The 18,122-nt window shown below is 41.9% G+C and overlaps 1 protein-coding gene across 3 annotated transcripts in view; it reads left to right on the forward strand.

The window, feature by feature from the left end:
* MAD1L1 (mitotic arrest deficient 1 like 1) overlaps positions 1-18,122 on the forward strand; it is a 790,601-nt gene that overhangs the window by 483,411 nt on the left and 289,068 nt on the right. The window lies entirely within an intron of this gene.

Raw genomic sequence — 18,122 nt, forward strand, 5'->3', positions numbered from 1 at the left:
GAGAGACTTAAGGATCTCCAATAATTACTCGGGAGTGATCGGAGTGTTAAGAACCGCTCGATCAGAGGCCGAGAGAGACGGTAAATGGCATCGTGATAAAAAGGAGTTCAAAGCAGCATCACGCTCCCCCGGGTCAGACGGAAGCTGGGTAGGAATGGAGTAGAGGCTAGAGTAATAGTCCAGGGAGAGGCGAGAAATAGCTTCAGGGTGGTAGTGAAGAGTACATTTTGGTAAAAATGCTGCTTAGCAAACAAAAGGAGGCGTTCAACCCTATGTAAGGCCAAATGACCCAGACAAGCACAAGCAGCAACCAAGCGACTCAGCACCGAGAGGGACAAGGAAAGTAAAAAAGAAGTCTCCAGCCTAAAAATTTCAGCCCGAAGCTCCTGGGAACGAGTCAGAGCATCCTTCTTCAATCGAGTTCCCAGGGCTATACAATGCTCCCTGACTACAGACTTGTGCGCTTCCCACAAAATAGCCTGCGAGGAGACCGAGCCATCATTGGTAATGAAGTAATCGGAAATGCAAGCCTGGATAGAGTCCCAGGAGGGTGGAGAAGTAAGCATAAGGTGTCAGTGACACAGACAGGGAGGGGTAGACTGAGGAGAGAAAGAAAGCAGGATCGGACTATTGTCCGACCAAGAAATCGGCTCCAGGGGTGCATTGGTAAGCATGCACAACATGGGGAGATTACCGGAAAAATAATCAATACGGATATGTAACCGATGAGGGTGAGAATAAAAGGAAAAGGAACAGTCTGTCATGGGATTTATATGTCAGAGATCGTACAAAGAGGAGGAGTGGATAACCCGACGAAAAACTGACGCTAAACGCAATTGAGTAGGGGCGGGAGGGAAACCAGTCATGGAATGTCGGTCCATAGAAGGAGGAAAAATCAGATTAAAATCACCGCCTAACAACCATGCAGATGGAGGGTATTTGTGAAGCCTGGTGAGGACCCTGCGTAGGAAAGGGATCTGGGAAGAGTTAGGGACATAAATGTTGCAAAGCAGTAAAGGCTGACCATCCAGAGTACCCTCAACAATAACATAATGCCCCCCAGGATCCACAGTAGAGGAGGTCACATGAACAGGACAGGACCTAGAAATTAAAATAGCTACCCCCGCATCCGTCCTACCAGAGGTAGTAGAGAAGGCTTGGGGATAAAGATGGTGCAAAAACCGAAAGGAGCCAGTATGATCAAAGTGTGTCTCCTGAAGGAATGCAATATCCGCCTTCAGCATCAATAACTCCCTCTGCAGTAGGCGTCACTTAGTGGGGGAGTTAATATCCTTGACATTCAAAGAGAAATACTTAGCCATGACTGATACCAAGGAGGGAGGAACAGTAGGAGATAAGAGCACTCACCAACGTCCAAAAAGCAAACGAAAACGTCTGGGAAGCCAGAGAACCCATAGCAGCCTTCCGTAGTGTAGAGGCCGAACCCCAGGAGCCTAGAAAATGAAATGGAAGGGGGGGGGGGGGGACCAGGACAAAACAACATAAGCCACAGAAAACAAGAAAGACGAAACAGAAAACACATCCAAGAAAAATTAGACCAATGACCTTAAGGTCAGAGATGAGGCAAAACAGAATCAACACTAACAAATTGTCAGTCCGATTGACACCGCCTCAGAGGGGAAGTGAGAGAAACACTACCAAAAGGAGTCCGAGAAGTAAGCGCCTCTACCCCCTAAGGCCATGTCAAGCAGAGTACCAAAGGGCAAAAAAGTAACCGTTGTAGAAAATAGCATGTCTATAAGCAAGAAAACTTAAACATTAGTAAAGACATGGCAATTAAAAATCAATAACGATGCAATACAGGGGAGATCCAAACACCACCGAGTCCAGCAACACAGGAAGAGGATCGGCAGTAGAACTCAGCGAAACCCACCGATCAGAACATCTTCAAGTGGGATCCGCCGATAAATTCTGCTGAGCAGGAGAAGCAGCCTTCCGACCACAGCCGGACCGACCGACTGCGAACGTGCTGCCACACTGGAGATAGAGGGGGTGGGTGGGGGGGAGGGTATTCAGACCCAAGTCCATCATTGAGGGGACAGGGACATCCAGAGTGGTGCAGAAAGCAGTGAGGTCAGTGAAGGACCAGAGAACAACAGAGTGTCCCGACGAGCATGCAGGGCAAATGGAAAGCCCCATCTGTAAGGCACCTGATGGCTCCTCAGGATAGCCAGGAGAGGTTGATCCAAGATAAGTCACAGCTGGACAGGAGCCCCATCAAAATCAAAGTTCCGAAGGGTGTGTGCTTTAGCCATAATAGCCTCTTTAAGTTGAAAGTCATTGACACAGCAGATTACATCCCTGTGGTAACTCGAGGTAGACTTAGGCCGGAGGGCACGGTGAGCTCTGTCCAATTTGATCTTATGGGAGGAAGGTTCGCCCAAAATTAGATTGAAGATGGCCTCCAACGTGACATGCAAGTCCTCCTCACGAGTAGCCTCAGGCAGGCCCCTGACCCGGATGTTGTTGTGGTGGCCTCGGTTATCAAGATCCTACACGTGGACTGGGTAGCAATAGTGGACTGTAAGTGGGCAATATATGTTCTGGTAGAATCATGGGCTTCCTCCAGATCCTCCACCCTAGCAGAGACATGTTGCAAATCATGCCATAGGGCAGAAATCTTGGCCTGACATGTGTCCTTAACCTCAGAAATCAGGGATTGTAAGTCATCCTTAGTTGGGATCTGAGAGAGCAGTTGCCTCTATGCAGAAGGGGCAGAACAGTCCAAATCAGCATAAGACAGTGTCCCAGGTAACCCCAGCTGCCTCGGGCAGCAGAGCAGCAGGTACCCCAGGGGAGGGGTTCCGCTGGGAGGTGAAGCAGGGGGCCCAGCATTAAGCTTACTAGAAGGGTGCATCTTCAAGGGTGCAGGCAAATGGCAGGAAACTCCAGGGGTTGGAGGACAGGATTTATGAGGCAGGGATGTAGAAGAGACCCCCAGGGAGGGACCAGGTGAAGAGGGTCCACCCGCAGACTTATCCATCAATACAGGGGGTGCAGCCACAGCAGTATCTTCAATGAAGGCAGGCAGAGGAGACCCAGCATCGGAGGAGGTGAGAGGAGTACCCACCACTAGGGAGGCCCAAGATGGCGGCTGCAGGGCCCTAGGATGGGGGACCACTACGACCAGGGTAGTGGGGATGGAGGAGGGGGGAGGGGCAGAGCAGTAACCAGGCACCAGGCTCACCTCACTAATAGCAGGCTCAGAGGCACCGTAGGCAGCGGACCACACTGTGAGTCTCAATCCTGTTCAAAGGCAGCAGAGTCCGCGGAGGAGGCCAGGGACTGCAAGGATGGTGGCAGCAGAGGAGGCATCCTCCGTGGCAGCAGAGTCTCAGCAGCAGCGGAGGAGGAATCGTGCGGCAGATCAGCAGTGTGCAGATGAGTATGACCGCACAGCAGGACAAGAGGGAGTCCGGAGCGGAGTAGCGCCCACAGAGCGGGACTTGAGACCAGAAGCAGGCCCTGTAATGGCGGACGTGTGGCCTGCTGAATTGCTGGAGGGCCTCAGGTAGCAGGTGACGGTGCTGGCCGACGGCGGGAGGCTCTCCCCATCAGGTAGGTGTCGGTATCTGCCGAATATAGCTAATTGCAGGCCTCAGGGAGCGGGAGCTCAGTCTAAGCGGCCATTCTGTTTGCGCGCCTCGCCACGTCGTGTGTCCCCCCCAGCTTAGGGCCATTTTAAACATACTTATTTTGTTAAAAAAAACTTAGACTTTTTTTTTTGTTAAAGCTGTTCAATAATACAAAAGCACATAACCATTGGTATCATTTTTATTATATTTACCAACAGAATAGACATGTCAGTTTAACCGTAAAATGAAAACTAAATTGGCTTATTTTTTTTTTTTCAATCCCATACATTTTATGGTAAAATGAAAGGTGTCATTACAGAATACAGTTAAATGTGCAAAAACAAGCCCTATATGAGTTTTTGATGGAAAAATAAGGGTTTTGGCTCTTAAAAGGGGACGAGTAAAAAAAAAAAGAAACACAAAAAATGTATTGTCTTTGTCCACAGGGCCAAAACATTTATTGGCTCCAGTTTGTACTTCAAGACACAGCCCTGTCCAGTGGTCACTGCTGCCTATAAAAAGCTTCCTTAAAAACACAAGCTGAAAATGGAATTGAATAAAAAATCAATCTTTCAACATTAAATAATGTGGGCACAGTGTACCTTTGGCCTGTTCTATATTCACATCCAAGACCACATTCACAATTTTACAGTTTACTTATAAGAGGTCAACATCCACACATCCTAACAAATTAAACTATATCAGCATTTGTCCAGCAGTCTGAAGGAAAGTGTTGGCATATCAGTATGATCTCTGAGACCCTACAGTGCTGTATAGCTGGGTATGTGATGTGCAGACACTGAACCAGCAGAGGAGCAGTCACGTGAGCTTCCACTGTATGACAGCAAATCAGCAAAACTTAAAGGTGTACTCCGCCCCTAGACATCTTATCTCCTATCCAAAGGATAGGGGATAAAATGTCAGATCGCCGGGGGCCCGCCACTGGGGACCCCCGCAATATAGCAAGCAGCACACACCTGTAACTGCTTCCGGAAGCACTGGAGGCTCTCAGGCTAATTCCTCCCGACCAGGGGGACGGAAGATCGTGACATCACGACTCCGCCGCCGTGTGACGTCACGCCCCATCCCCTCAATGCAAGTCTATGGGAAGGGGCCTGACGGATAGGATAGACTTGGATAGGGGATAAGATGTCTAGGGGCGGAGTACCCCTTTAAAGCTTTAACCCCTTAAGGACCAAGCCCATTTTCACCTTAAGGACCAGGCCAATTTTATTTTTGAGTTTTCGTTTTTTCCTCCTCGCCTTCTAAAATCCATAACTCTCTTATATTTCCATCTACAGACCCATATAAGGGCTTGTTTTTTGCGTGACCAATTGTACTTTGTAATGAAACCTCTCATTTTACCATAAAATGTACGGCGAACCCCCCCAAAAAAATTTTTAGGGAGGAAATTTCAATGAAAACCCAAATTTTGCACATTTTGGAGGGGTTCATTTTCACACTGCGCAATTTACGGTAAAAATGTGTTCTTTATTCTGTGGGTCAATACAATTAAAATGATACCCATGGCTAGATACTTTTATATTTTTGCACTGCTTAAAAAAATAATCTTAAACTTTTTGTACAAAATCAGTAATCTAAAATCGTCCTTTTTTGACCACCTATAACTTTTTCATTTTTCCGTGTATAGGGCAGTATGAGGGCTCATTTTTTGCGCCGTCATCTGTACTTTTTGTAAGATACCACATTTGCTTATATAAAACTTTTAGATAATTTTTTATAATTTTTTTAAAATAAAATGTGACCAAAAAAGCATCATTTTTGGACTTTTTTTTATTTTTTACGTTTATGCCATTCACCGTACGGGATCATTAACATTATATTTTAATAGTTCGGACATTTACGCACGCGGCGATACCAAATATTTTTATTAAAAAAAATATTACGCTTTTTGGGGGTAAAATGGGAAAAACTGACAATTTTTCACTTTTTTTTTACTTTTTATTTTTACATTTTTCAACTTTTTTTTGTTGCACTTTTTATGTCCCCATAGGGGACTATCTATAGCAATCCTTTGATTGATAATACTGTGCAGCGCTATGTATAGGACACAGCACTGCTCAGTATTATCGGTGATCTTCTGCACTGGTCTGCTCGATCGCAGACCAGAGCAGAAGACCCCGGGAGACGGCCGGAGTATGACGCGAGGATTGTTCCGATGCTCGCGGTCATACACAGGAAGTAAATGTACATCCTTGTGTGGGAAGTCCCGCCAAACCAGGACGTACATTTACGTCTGTGGTCGTTAAGGGGTTAAAAAAAACAAAAATCTCTGTTGTAATTCAATGTCATTCTGTACAAGTATAAAATACAAAGCAAGGTAATATGACATTGGCCCTCATTTACTATTGCAAACCTGACATGTTTTGTCGGGTTGTGCGCCAGAATTGAAAAAACCCCGACTAACTCTCAATTTTGTTAAGAAAACCCGAAAAAAGGGGCATGGCTGTCGGGAAAAGGGAGCATGGTCATCAACATTTTCACAAAATCACAACATATTTACTAAGGTTTCCACAAAAAATGTGGTGGATTTCAGCTGAGGAAAACCCGACAGATCAGAACATGCGTAAAAAAAAAAAAAAAAAAGCAAAATGTAGAGAAACCTTGGTAAATACTGTAGAAAATAAATTGTAGGGAATTAAAACCCACAAAGAAACCTACACAACACTCTTAGTAAATAAGGGCCAATGTGTACATACAATAGCAAACTCTATAAATAGCTGCATTTAATAAAACACTAGCCCCCTACCTCATTCCAGCCAAAGACATATCACGTATCATAGAGTAATTGGTTAGATTTCCATAGAGTGGCTTTATAGATCCAGAGAAGAATTGGTTTACGTGACACTGGGGAAGTGAACTGTATTTGTTAGCTTTCCTAGTTGATCATTACAACTCCCTCTACTCAGAATCTTATTGGAACGTGCACCTTGTGTGTGGCTTATTTATAGAGATGTATGAAATCTACATGAAGGGTATAATACACTTATCGCATTGTAGTTTCAGTGCATTTTAATCAAATATTCAGTGCAATATCTTCCTGTTTTGGTTTTTCTATCTCTTCCTCTTTCTTTCTGTCTTGTTCTCTCACTTTTCTTATGTCCTATCCCTTTTCATTCCTCGTTTTCTCTCCTTTTCCCCATTCTTTTCATTCTCTCTATCTTATCTTCCCTATGTCCTCTCTCTCTCTGTTTTGCTTCTCTTTTCTTCCTCAAGTGTTCTCTCTCCTTATTTTCATTCTCTTTTCACTTCCCTCTTGTCTTTATCTAAGTCATCTCCCTCCTCTTTTATCTTCCTTCTTTGGCTGCTCTTTCAGATTTATCCTCTTGCTCTCTCTCTCTATCTCTCTCTCTCTCATACACTCTCTCTTCATTTTTCTTTTGCTTTCTTTTTTCTCTCTACCTTTTTTGTTTTTTTTGTTTTTATTGTCTTTCTCCTCTTATATATCCCTCTGTTTACTTTGCCCTCTTCTTTTTACCTATGTCCTCTTCTTTCTATTCTATGCTCCCCTCTCTATCCTCTCTTCCTTCTTTCTTTCTTTTCTTCCCTTTTTTCTTTATTTTCTTTTTTTTCTCTCTCCTCTTATATATATCCCTTTATTGCTTACTTTCCCTTCTTCTTTTCCCCTGTCTCATATATCCTCTTTTTTTTTATTCTCCCCCCCATCCTCTCTCTTCTTTGTCTTTTTCTTTGTTTCTTTTCTTTTTTTTCTTCCTTTTTTGCACTCTTTTTCTTTTGCCCTTTCCTTCTTCTTTTTTCACTTCCTCTCTTTAACTTTTTTCTGTTTTTTTTCTTTTTCTCTCTCTCTCTTTCTTTATTTCCTTTTAACTTTCCCTCTTCTGCTTTCTCCTTTTATCTATTCTCTGTGGATTTGCATATAATGCCATAGACTGGGAAAGAGATTGTGGGCCGATTCTCCCTTTGACCTTCTAATGTGGTTTCTACATCAAGAATTGTTATTAGAATCATCTGTGTTGCACAAACTGACTCAAACTCCCATTGAACTCAATTAGACTCTGAATTTGCATGAAAATAACTTCTTGTGGACAAAACCTTATGGAAATGATGTAACAAAATATTTCAAAATTGCCTGATCGCTAATAAAAAGAAAATATGCATTCATTTTCTGTTGGAATTTTTATACTTTCAAATTAAGTTTTCATATCAGTCTCCAGATTAATAATAGGGCAATCTTATACACTTAAGTTACTGGTTTCTTTTAGGAGGGGATTGCCTTTTGAACTGTTTTAGGGCTTTATTAAGACCTATTATAACATCTGAATATAGATTTGTTTATATGTACAAAAGCAAAGGTCTGTTCCTATGTGAGTAGTGAAACCCTGAAGATTGTCATCTCCTCGCCTTCCTAATGTGCTTACCCTAGTGACCTGGTGCACAATTGAAAACACAGATGAATCTCCAAATGAAAGAATGAAATTCTATTGTAATAAGCTGGATCTTGAAAAGCCATTAGTCAATCAATACAGTAATGAATAAAATGGAGATGAGGACATTAGTCGTGTAGATTAGAATGTGTAATACCTTTTAATCTTTTACAGTCTGTTTGTACTTATTCATTGGACTGTCATTTGGTGATGTGTTAAATTATGAACATGACAATAAATTGAACTGTCCAGAATTTATATGCCGGAGCAGCCAATATCCATAATATACCCGTATCTTCATTCGATGAGAGTTCCAGGTAAAAGCTAAAAATTCCACTTTAGGTGGAGAAATGTTAAAGTTTCTTAAATTCAGTTCAGATAAATGACTAAGATGAAATACAATACAAGTCACAATTTATAGTCAAGGGTTGAGCTATTCCTGGGAAATTAAAAATCAGATTTCTAATCTCATACATCTCCGTTATAATTTTTTCTTCATTGTAGCAGATCATCTAGCACTGCCCCCAAATGCCACATAACAACAAGTGACACATTAAGTAACAAATGTAGACCATCAAGATAAAACCGAGCAGACCGTTCCTACAACCTTTGTTTCCACAGGAGTTATTGAAAAACGTAGTGTCCCTGTCATTAGAAAATATTTCAGTAATATTGCAGAAACATGTCAATAGTTTTGATCGGTTGGGATCGGAAGTCAGGAGAAGCATGCAGCAAAGTGCTTTACTTTACAGCTTACAGTGTGTTCTTTCTCACTGTCAGAGACAAACTCCAGGGACTTAAAATGGAGCTTGTCTTGTGCAGAGAACCAGGGAGTGAAGCACTTAGCCGCACACTTCTAAGCGCTCCTTTTTAAAGATGTCAGTGTTTTTATTTCTTGCTTTGTTTTTTTATGACAGGGACACACACAAAAAAACCATAGCGCTTCATAGGGTACAAGTATGTAAATAGGGGTAAAAAGCATCAGTGTCTGCTCACCTTACAGGAGTACTTCACACTAAAACTTATTAAGTATTACTGCACAGCAGATGTACTTTAAAGGGCAGCTGTCTAGATCATGCTTCCAGCTTAAGTGTCAAGGAGGCTGTGTGAGCTGCAGGATGCATGCCTCATCTTTCCATCCCTGTGTTGACTGATTGACATGCATGGCTCAATACTGGATGATGAGGGGTGGGGAAAGGGAAGAGGCATGCATCCTGCAGTACACACAGCCCCCCTTGACATTGGAACTTTGAGAATAATCTAGATCTCACAGATTTCTTTTAAATTGTCCTGCTGCTGTGTAGGTACAACAAAATTATAGGTTTGTAATAAGCAATGGATTGTATATGAGATGTGAGTGAGGCTGGTTAAATTGTAAGAGTACATGAGTTTCCTGTGTCTGGCTATTATTCATCTCTAGCCAGTTATCTGGAAGAGTATAGTGCAAAGTATATCGGACTGAAAAACCATAGATCTCCTGTGCCAAAATCTATGAGGGCACTATAGGATAAGTAAGATGCTGAGGCAGTTTTATTTGACTTGATTCAGAATGTATATGTACTATTCTGTGTAACTGCTGTCAGTACTCATAGAGGTCCTGTGAGTCCTTCCCCGTCTACACATAGAGAGAGGCTGCAAGTCCTTCTCCGCCTACACATAGAGAGAGGCTGTGAGTACTTCTCCGCCTATACATAGAGAGAGGCTGTGAGTACTTCTCCGCCTACACATAGAGAGAGGCTGTGAGTACTTCTCCACCTACACACAGAGAGAGGCTGTGAGTACTTCTCCGCCTATACATAGAGAGAGGCTGTGAGTACTTCTCCACCTACACATAGAGAGAGGCTGTGAGTACTTCTCCGCCTACACATAGAGGCTGAGAGTCCTTTTTCACCTACACATAGCCTGTGAGTCCTTCTCAGCCTACACATAAAGCCTGTGAGTCCTTCTTCCCCTCCTACACGTAAAGACTTAGTTCCGCTTTTCCCACCCCCACACAGTGATTGACAGCTTTTCCAGCAATCATCCTCATACAGGAAGACCTGTCAATCATTTAGAAAGTGGGTGGTAGAAGGAGGAGAGGTATAGGCTTTTAGGCATTCTATCAGTCCTTGAAGTGAACAGATTTTTATAGAAAATTATAAATAAAATGATATACCCTACAGCGCAGCAGCTTTTCCTCTACCCTATGCATAGGAGACCGAACAGATTGTGAAAAGCAAAATTATTTCTTGGGAAAGGTTTCTCTGCTTTGTCCTGATAGGATTCAATCCTGTTTTTGGCACATAACATGTATATTCTGCAAATATGGCCTTAGAGCACAACATGTCTACCATCTTGTTGGTAGCTATATGATGAAATCACTTGGGTATAAATTAAAAATGACAGCTTGTCTTTTTTCTTCTTTTCTATGAATCTTAAAATAGAAACTAGCAGATGAAAGCTGATTGGTGCTAGTAGATTGGGTTGTCTATGTTTTTAGCTTCATTTCAATGATAGAAGGATTATTGAGTCTAGTTAAGTCCCCATAAGTGTCCTCTTTCTGGCATACCATTTAACCTGTTGGGTATCACGAGCGTATGGGTACGCCCTTGTGCCCTGCTTCTTAAGGACCAACGGCGTACCTGTACGCCCATGGGAATTTCGATCCCCGCCGCTCTCCGGACTGGGATCTGACCAGGATGCCTGCTGAAATCATTCAGCAGGCATCCCGTGCAAATGCCTGGGGGGGAGTCCTGAGCTGCAAATCGTTGATTAGTTCAGATTGGCGATTTGTGGCGATTTCGGGTTATCGGGTCTCTGATGACCCGATAGCCCGGAAAATAGGGATGATCGGAGCTGTCAGAGACAGCCCCGATCATCCTAAAGGATAGGAGCAAGGTGACAGAGGTGCCACCTCCTCCTATCCCCTGCGATTGGCCGGTCAGGGCTGACCGGCGAATCGCAGGGCAGGGGCGGGGGTGAAAGTTAATTTCCCACGCTCTGCCCGCCCCTGGATGTCGGGGCAGAGTGGGGGAAAGATGGCGGCAGGGACCGGCAGCAGTTACCTCCGGCGCGGGGACCAGGAACCAGGACCGGCGGCTGACAAGAGGCAGGCGGCAGGCAAGTGGCGGTGGTGTGAGATGCAGCTGTGAAGATCGCCGTAAAGTGATCTTCACAGCTGTATCTAGGAGTTTCAAAACTACAACTCCCAGCATGCCCAGACAGCCAAAGGCAGGCTGGGAGTGAAAAACGTCTTGTACGTCAGTTTTTCCAAAACGGAGCCTTCAGCTGTTGCAAAATAACAACTCCCAGTATGGCCGGACAGCCATTGACTGTCCAGGCATGTTGGGAGTTTTGCAAAAGCTGGAGGCACACTGTTTGGGGAAAACTGACGTCCAGTATTTTTGGTGGAGGAGGCAAGTGTAAAACTTGCATCCGGGTCCACCCCTATGAAAATCCCTAATTTAGTCCTCAAATGCGCATGGCGCTCTCTCACTTCAGAGCCCTGTCGTATTTCAAGGCAACAGTTTAGGGTAACATATGGGGTATTTACGTACTCGGGAGAAATTACGCTTCAAATTTTTGGTGGCGTTTTCTCCTTCTACCCCTTATGAAAAGGTAAAGTTTGGGTCTACACCAGCCTGTAAGTGTAATTTTTTTTTTTTTTTTACAGTAACATGCTGGTGTTGCCCCATACTTTTCATTTCATAAGAGGTAAAAGGAAAAAGACCCCCAAAATTTGTAACACAATTTCTCCCAAGTAGGGAAATACCCCATATGTGGGTGTAAAATGCTCTGCGGATGCAGAACAAGGCTCAGGAGTGAGAGTGCACTATATACTTTGTGAGGCCTAAACTGCTGATTTGCCCAGGGGTGGCTGCTGGTTAAAGCGGTTCTGACATGTGACCCCATTTTGGAAACTACACCCCTCACGGTACGTAATAAGGGGTATAGTGAGCCTTAACACCCCACAGGAGACTGACAGATTTTTGGAACAGTGGTCCATGAAAAAATGTAATTTTTCATTTGCACAGCCCACTGTTACAAAGCTCTGTCAAACGACAGTGGGGTGTAAATGCTCACTGTACCCCTTGTTATGTTCCTTGAGGGGTTTAGTTTCCCAAATAGTATACCATGTGGGGTGTTTTTCTCTGTTCTGGCACCATAGGGGCTACCTAAATGTGATATGCTCTTCAAAAACCATTTAAGCAAAATTCGCTCTCCAAAATCCCATTGTCGCTCCTTCTCTTCTGAGCCCTCTAGTGCGCCCACAAAGTACTTTACATCCACATATGAGGTATTTCCTTACTTGAGAGAAATTGGGTTACAAATTTTGGGGGGCTTTTACCCCTTGTAAAAAAATAAAAAATATGGGTCTACAAGAACATGCTAGTGTAAAAAATGAAGATTTTGAATTTTCACCTCCACTTTGCTGCTATTCATGTGAACCATCTAAAGGGTTAACAAACCTTCTGAATGTCATTTTGAATACAGTGAGGGGTGCAGTTTTCATAATGTGGTCCATTATGGGGTATTTCTAACATAAAGACCCTCAAATTCACTTCAAAACTTAACTGGCCCCTAAAAGATTCAGATTTTGAAATGTACTTTAAAAATTGGAAAATTACTGCTGAACTTTGAAGCCCTCTGATGTCTTCAAAAAGTAAAACCATGTCAACTTTATGATGCCAACATAAAGTAGACATATTGTATATGTGAATCAATATATAATTTATTTGGAATGTCTATTTTCCTTACAAGCAGAGAGCTTTAAAGTTATAAAAATGCAAAATTTTCAAATTTTTCATGAAATTTTCAAATTTTTCACCAAGAAATGATGCAAGTATCGAAGGAAATTTACCACTAACATAAAGTAGAATATGTCACGAAAAAAACTGTCTCAGAATCAAATTCATAAGTACAAGCATCTCAGAGTTATTAATGCTTAAAGTGACAGTGGTCAGATGTGCAAAAAATGCTCTGGCCCTTAGGGTCAAAATGGGCTTGGGCCCCAAGGGGTTAAATACAGCTTCTTTATATGCCTTTCTGTTCCTGAGGGTTTATCGTTTGCCTGATTATTCAGGCAGTCGGTCAGATGGAAAAATCTAAAATTTTCTTGTTGCCCGCAAGTGCTCTTTAAGGGTGTGGCAACCACTTCTGGACCCACTTTTAACAGACATTCTCTGATATTTCCTTGCCCATTGCATTTCAATAGAGAGGTGGGCATGCACTTTTCGATAATCCCCATAGACTTAGATGGAGAGGGCCTCATCTCTTATTTTTATAAATGCTTGAAAATCTTGAGAACACGTAGATTGGTTGCCTCCAAACATTCCAGGAGTTGCTGTTTTGCAACAGGTTAGAAGCCATGTCTGAAGTTCCACCAGTTTGCAATAGAATAGAGAAGTGAAGGATTAGATTGTAAAAGCTTAAAGGGATCTGTCAACTGGGAGATGGCTTCCTGGTCATAGGCAATTGTGACCTCCAAATTCACAACACTCTCTATATGTAAATATGTAGACTCTGTTGCTCAGTTGCATTTTTGCAGCCCTTTTTGAAAATGAAAGCTTTGTGCTTTTTAACAATATTTTTTCTTTTAAACAAGTATGTTTTCTATAAAAGCTCATTTAAAAAGAATAAAAGTTTATTCTAATAGCCCGTGTCATTTATTTGGAACCAGCTCGATCTCCCTTTGCTTATTGTCTGTAACATGGATGGATATGGCTGTGCGGAGGATCAGGCGATTGTGAAACTTTGCTTTAAACATCCTTTCACTCCAGAGAAAACCCTGTATAATTTCCCTTTATCTACAAAATCTCCTTTTTTCCTTCTGTCTTTGAACTGTAAATGAAGATAGGACATTTTCTATTTAAGAAAAGCCTTCCCCCCCCCCTCCTTTCTGAACTCTCCCTCTTGCTGCCAGGCCTGCGCCATTCAGCCTAAGCACAAAGCATCAGAATTCCAAAATACAACATCAGATAAGAATCTGCCTTGGAGTTTCACAGCAAACGCAGAATAAAATTATCATTAATGGTTTTCAGTGGCTGCTGCCAGGTAATTGAATTTATGAGCACATTGAAAGTGGGGAGCTAAAGGTATGTGAAAAATACTATATACATCATTTTAGATTTTAGTCTTTTTATAAAGTTCTCAAAGTACATTGCAAACTCAAATATTTCAATACCTCTGTGGCTTCAAACATCTAACAGATGCTTAGGAGCGATAGTCAAAGTAATTAAGCTACTTGTATGTATTCAAAGTTAGAAAGACGAGCTCTTCCCCGTCTTTGCGCCACACAGGTATTGTTTTTTTTACTGTGTGCCAAATGAGGAATGTGTTCTCTAAAAGAGGGCACAGAGCTCAATGCTGAAGGGCAGAACTAGAGCGGGATGGATATTGATATAGCGATGAACAGTTAATAAAAAAAGATTAGGACTTGCCAGGTTCTGTATGACCCGAGAGCTGCAGATAAAGTGGATGTATCGCTATGTTAGGAGAATTATGATGGGTATAGGCAGTAAGTTGATAAATAGAATATGGGGAAGACCCTTAGACTACTGTAGGTGCTGTATATTATGGCTGCATACAATTCTTTTTGTAATCATAATGGGGGACATTTATCAAGGTATTTAGAGCTTTTTTTTCGTACAAAAGTTGCACGTGCACATAAGCTATTTTTGTGCGACTTTTGTAAGCAAAAAGTTACAAGCAGCCTTACCTAAGCAAATTTCAGTTTTCACTTTGCAGTGGTCAGGTATTTATGATGTGGGAAAGTCGCACGTAGGCACAAAAAAAAAAAAGTCGCAAACCCCTTACAAAAAGTCACAAGTCTACTCCAGGTCTGAACTGGAGTACAAACTCCTGTACGTGAGCAAATTTAAAAAGTCACAAAAAAGTCTTACAAAAGTCTCAGCTACGACTTTTTTGTTTTGCTTATGTGCTTCAAAGGTATCAACCCCCTGTGATAGTATGATAAATATGTAACACATAACCAAAAATGATAAATGTCCCCCCAATGTGTTTGAGTCATAATGTGGAATGTAATGTTCTTACAAAGGCTTTCTGCAAAGTAATCTTTTTTCAACAATGATAAATGTGTTAAAAAAAGAAAGCTAGAAAACTTGCCGTATTCACTTGCCGGATTATTGTATTTTTATGAAGTACTTCTATTGTAACAATTTAAAAAAAGCAGTTTCAGAGTTTGTTAGAGAGCATTACTGAACAAACGGGTCAGGAATAAAGTCATGGAGAAGCGGGAGGCAGGGTTAGGTTATATAAAATAAAAAATAAATAAAAAATAAAATATATATATATCCCAGTATTTGAGCATCTCATAGAGCACCATAAAATTCATAAAAAAATTGGAAAGAATATGACCAAACCGCAAATCTACCATGACAAGGCTGTCCACCCAAACTGATAATACGCAACCAAGATGTCCATGGTAACTCTGGAGGAGCTGCAAAGATCAACAGCTTAGTTGGGAGAATCTGTCCACAGGACAACTATTAGTCACATACAGTCATGGCCGTAAATGTTGGCATTTTTCTAGAAAAAGAAGTATTTCTCACAGAAAAGGATTGCAGTAACACATGTTTTGCTATACACAAGTTTATTCTCTTTGTGTGTATTGGAATAAAACAAAAAAAAAAGAGGAAAAAATGCTAATTGGACATAATGTCACACCAAACTCCAAAAATTGCCTGGACAATATTATTGGCACCCTTTCAAAATTGTGGAAAAATAAGATTGTTTCAAGCATGTGATGCTCCTTTAAACTCACCTGGGGCAAGTAACAGGTGTGGGCAATATAAAAATCACACCTGAAAGCAGATAAAAAGGAGAGAAGTTCACTTAGTCTTTGCATTGTGTTTCTATGTGTGCCACACTAAGCATGGACAATAGAAAGAGGAGACGAGAACTGTCTGAGGACTTGAGAACCAAAATTGTTGAAAAATATCAACAATCTCAAGGTTACAAGTCCATATCCAGAGATCTAGATTTGCCTTTGTCCACAGTGCGCAACATTATCAAGAAGTTTGCAACCCATGGCACTGTAGCTAATCACCCTGGGCATGGATGGAAGAGAAAAATTTATGAAAGATGTCAATGCAGGATAGTTCGGACGGTTGGATAAGCAGCCCCAAACAAGTTCCAAAGATATTCAAGTGTCCTGCAGGCTCAGGAAGCATCAGTGTCAGTGCCAAATATCCGTCAACATTTAAATGAAATGAAATGCTATGGTAGGAGATCCAGGAGGACCCCACTGCTGAAAATCTGATGCAGTCTGCAAAAGACTTGACACTTTGAGGTTCATCTTTTAGCAGAAAACTGACTCTAAACTTACAGCCTGAGCTACAAAGCAGTGATTTAGGTCAAAGAATGTTAAATTGCCCAGTCAAAGCCCAAACCTTAGTCCAATTGAGAATCTATGGCAAGACTTGAAAATTGTTGTTCAATCTAACTGAGCTTCAATGTTTTTCCAAGAATATTGGATAATTATTTCCATCTCTGGATGTGCAAAGCTGGTAGAGACATACCCCAAAAGACCCCACTGTATTGGTAAAAGTCTATTTAAAGGGGTTCGCCGGCCCTAAGACATCTTATCCTCTATCCAAAGGACCCCCGCAATCTCTCATGCAGCACCCATCTGTCTCAGCTTTATGAAGTGATGACCACTCTGTGTCTGAAGCCTCACGTCCACGGGGCCGGAATATCTTGATGTCACGACTCCGCCCCCTTTTGACATCACTAGGCAATAGGAGGGGGGCATGACTGCCTCCAGTACAGTAAGGAAAATGTCCCATATTAACAAAAAGAGCTCCTGAACGGCTGCACCCATTTTTACCCAGTAAGAAAGGAGCGTTAGTGCGGGTGACCCTGCTGTTAGTTTCCCTTTAAATCATGTAACTGGCGATAACTAAGAAAAGGTAACCTATTAATTATTTCATACTACCTGAACAACGAGTTATTGGTGCCTTCTCCCCACCCGCTTTAATTGATAGATTTCTCCCTATGGAAAGCCTCAAAGACTCCTGGTTCATGCAGCATAAAAAAATCATGAACGGTTCCCTTTAAAGGTGCACCAATACAAGCCTCATCTTGATCGTACGTAGGCCGAGAATATAGTTTCCAGCTTACTGCTGAATATTCAGGCCAAATTTGATGTTTTTTTTAAATTTGTTTTATTGTCTGTTTTTGTGGAAAAAAAAAATCCACACAATTCACCAGAATAAGTAAATTATTCTAATTATCAGTCAGGGCTTTAAAAAAAAAAAAAAAAAAATTCTTGACCCAGCCAAGCAGCTCTTCAGCATTGGTTCTGCATCACCACTTCGGCTTTGCTTTGTGTCGGCACATTTTAATTAACTACTTCTCATTAGAAGAAGGCACTTCATCATTAACCAACACAAAGGCTGTATCACTTCAGCTATTCCCAAATGTGAATCTATATGATAAGCCTAGCAGTACCCAAAATATCTTGAATGAGATCGCGAGGTGGTTTGGTATCCGTTCCCTGTCTGATGATGGTTTGCATTATCTAGCTTAGCTTAGTGTCATCTTTAATTGCTCCCAGGTAGGTCTGTGCCGGTCCTCAGGGGGGTTTCATGTGCTGCTCACATTGCCACTTCTAGAGCTGAACATGCCCCTACAATTCGGAGGATTACATAGCACTATGACTGTGAATGTTTGCATAGATTTCAGTTTGTCCAAAAGCCAGATTTATGTCAACGATGACTGGCAGACTCCTGAGACACAAAGGATTTAAGGTTCCTTAATGGACTCAGCAGAATGTGGTTATCCCTTTGCTACACATATGGTATATTTCACCATTCCTCAGAGTAAGGGTTTTTCTTTTCATTGCGACACCTGAGGACTTAAGATATGAAATCTGTCATCTCACGAGCTATAAGTAGGAGTCGGAGAGATGGTCATCGGGAGGCTGTAAATGTAGGGGGAGGTAATCTTTCTTTAGATGATGGATTTTTTTTGACTTGCATAGAGATCTGATATATATAGTAAGGTTTGTAAGCTTGATCTGTCACAGAAACATATGAAATCTCTGCCTACGAGGGATTAGTGACATGCAGTGCTCAGACATGGAGTTATGGTTTTTATTTGCACACTATCCTTCGCAACA

The sequence above is a fragment of the Hyla sarda genome, chromosome 8 (genome assembly GCF_029499605.1).
Source record: "Hyla sarda isolate aHylSar1 chromosome 8, aHylSar1.hap1, whole genome shotgun sequence".
In the NCBI taxonomy this organism is placed as follows: Eukaryota; Metazoa; Chordata; class Amphibia; order Anura; family Hylidae; genus Hyla; species Hyla sarda.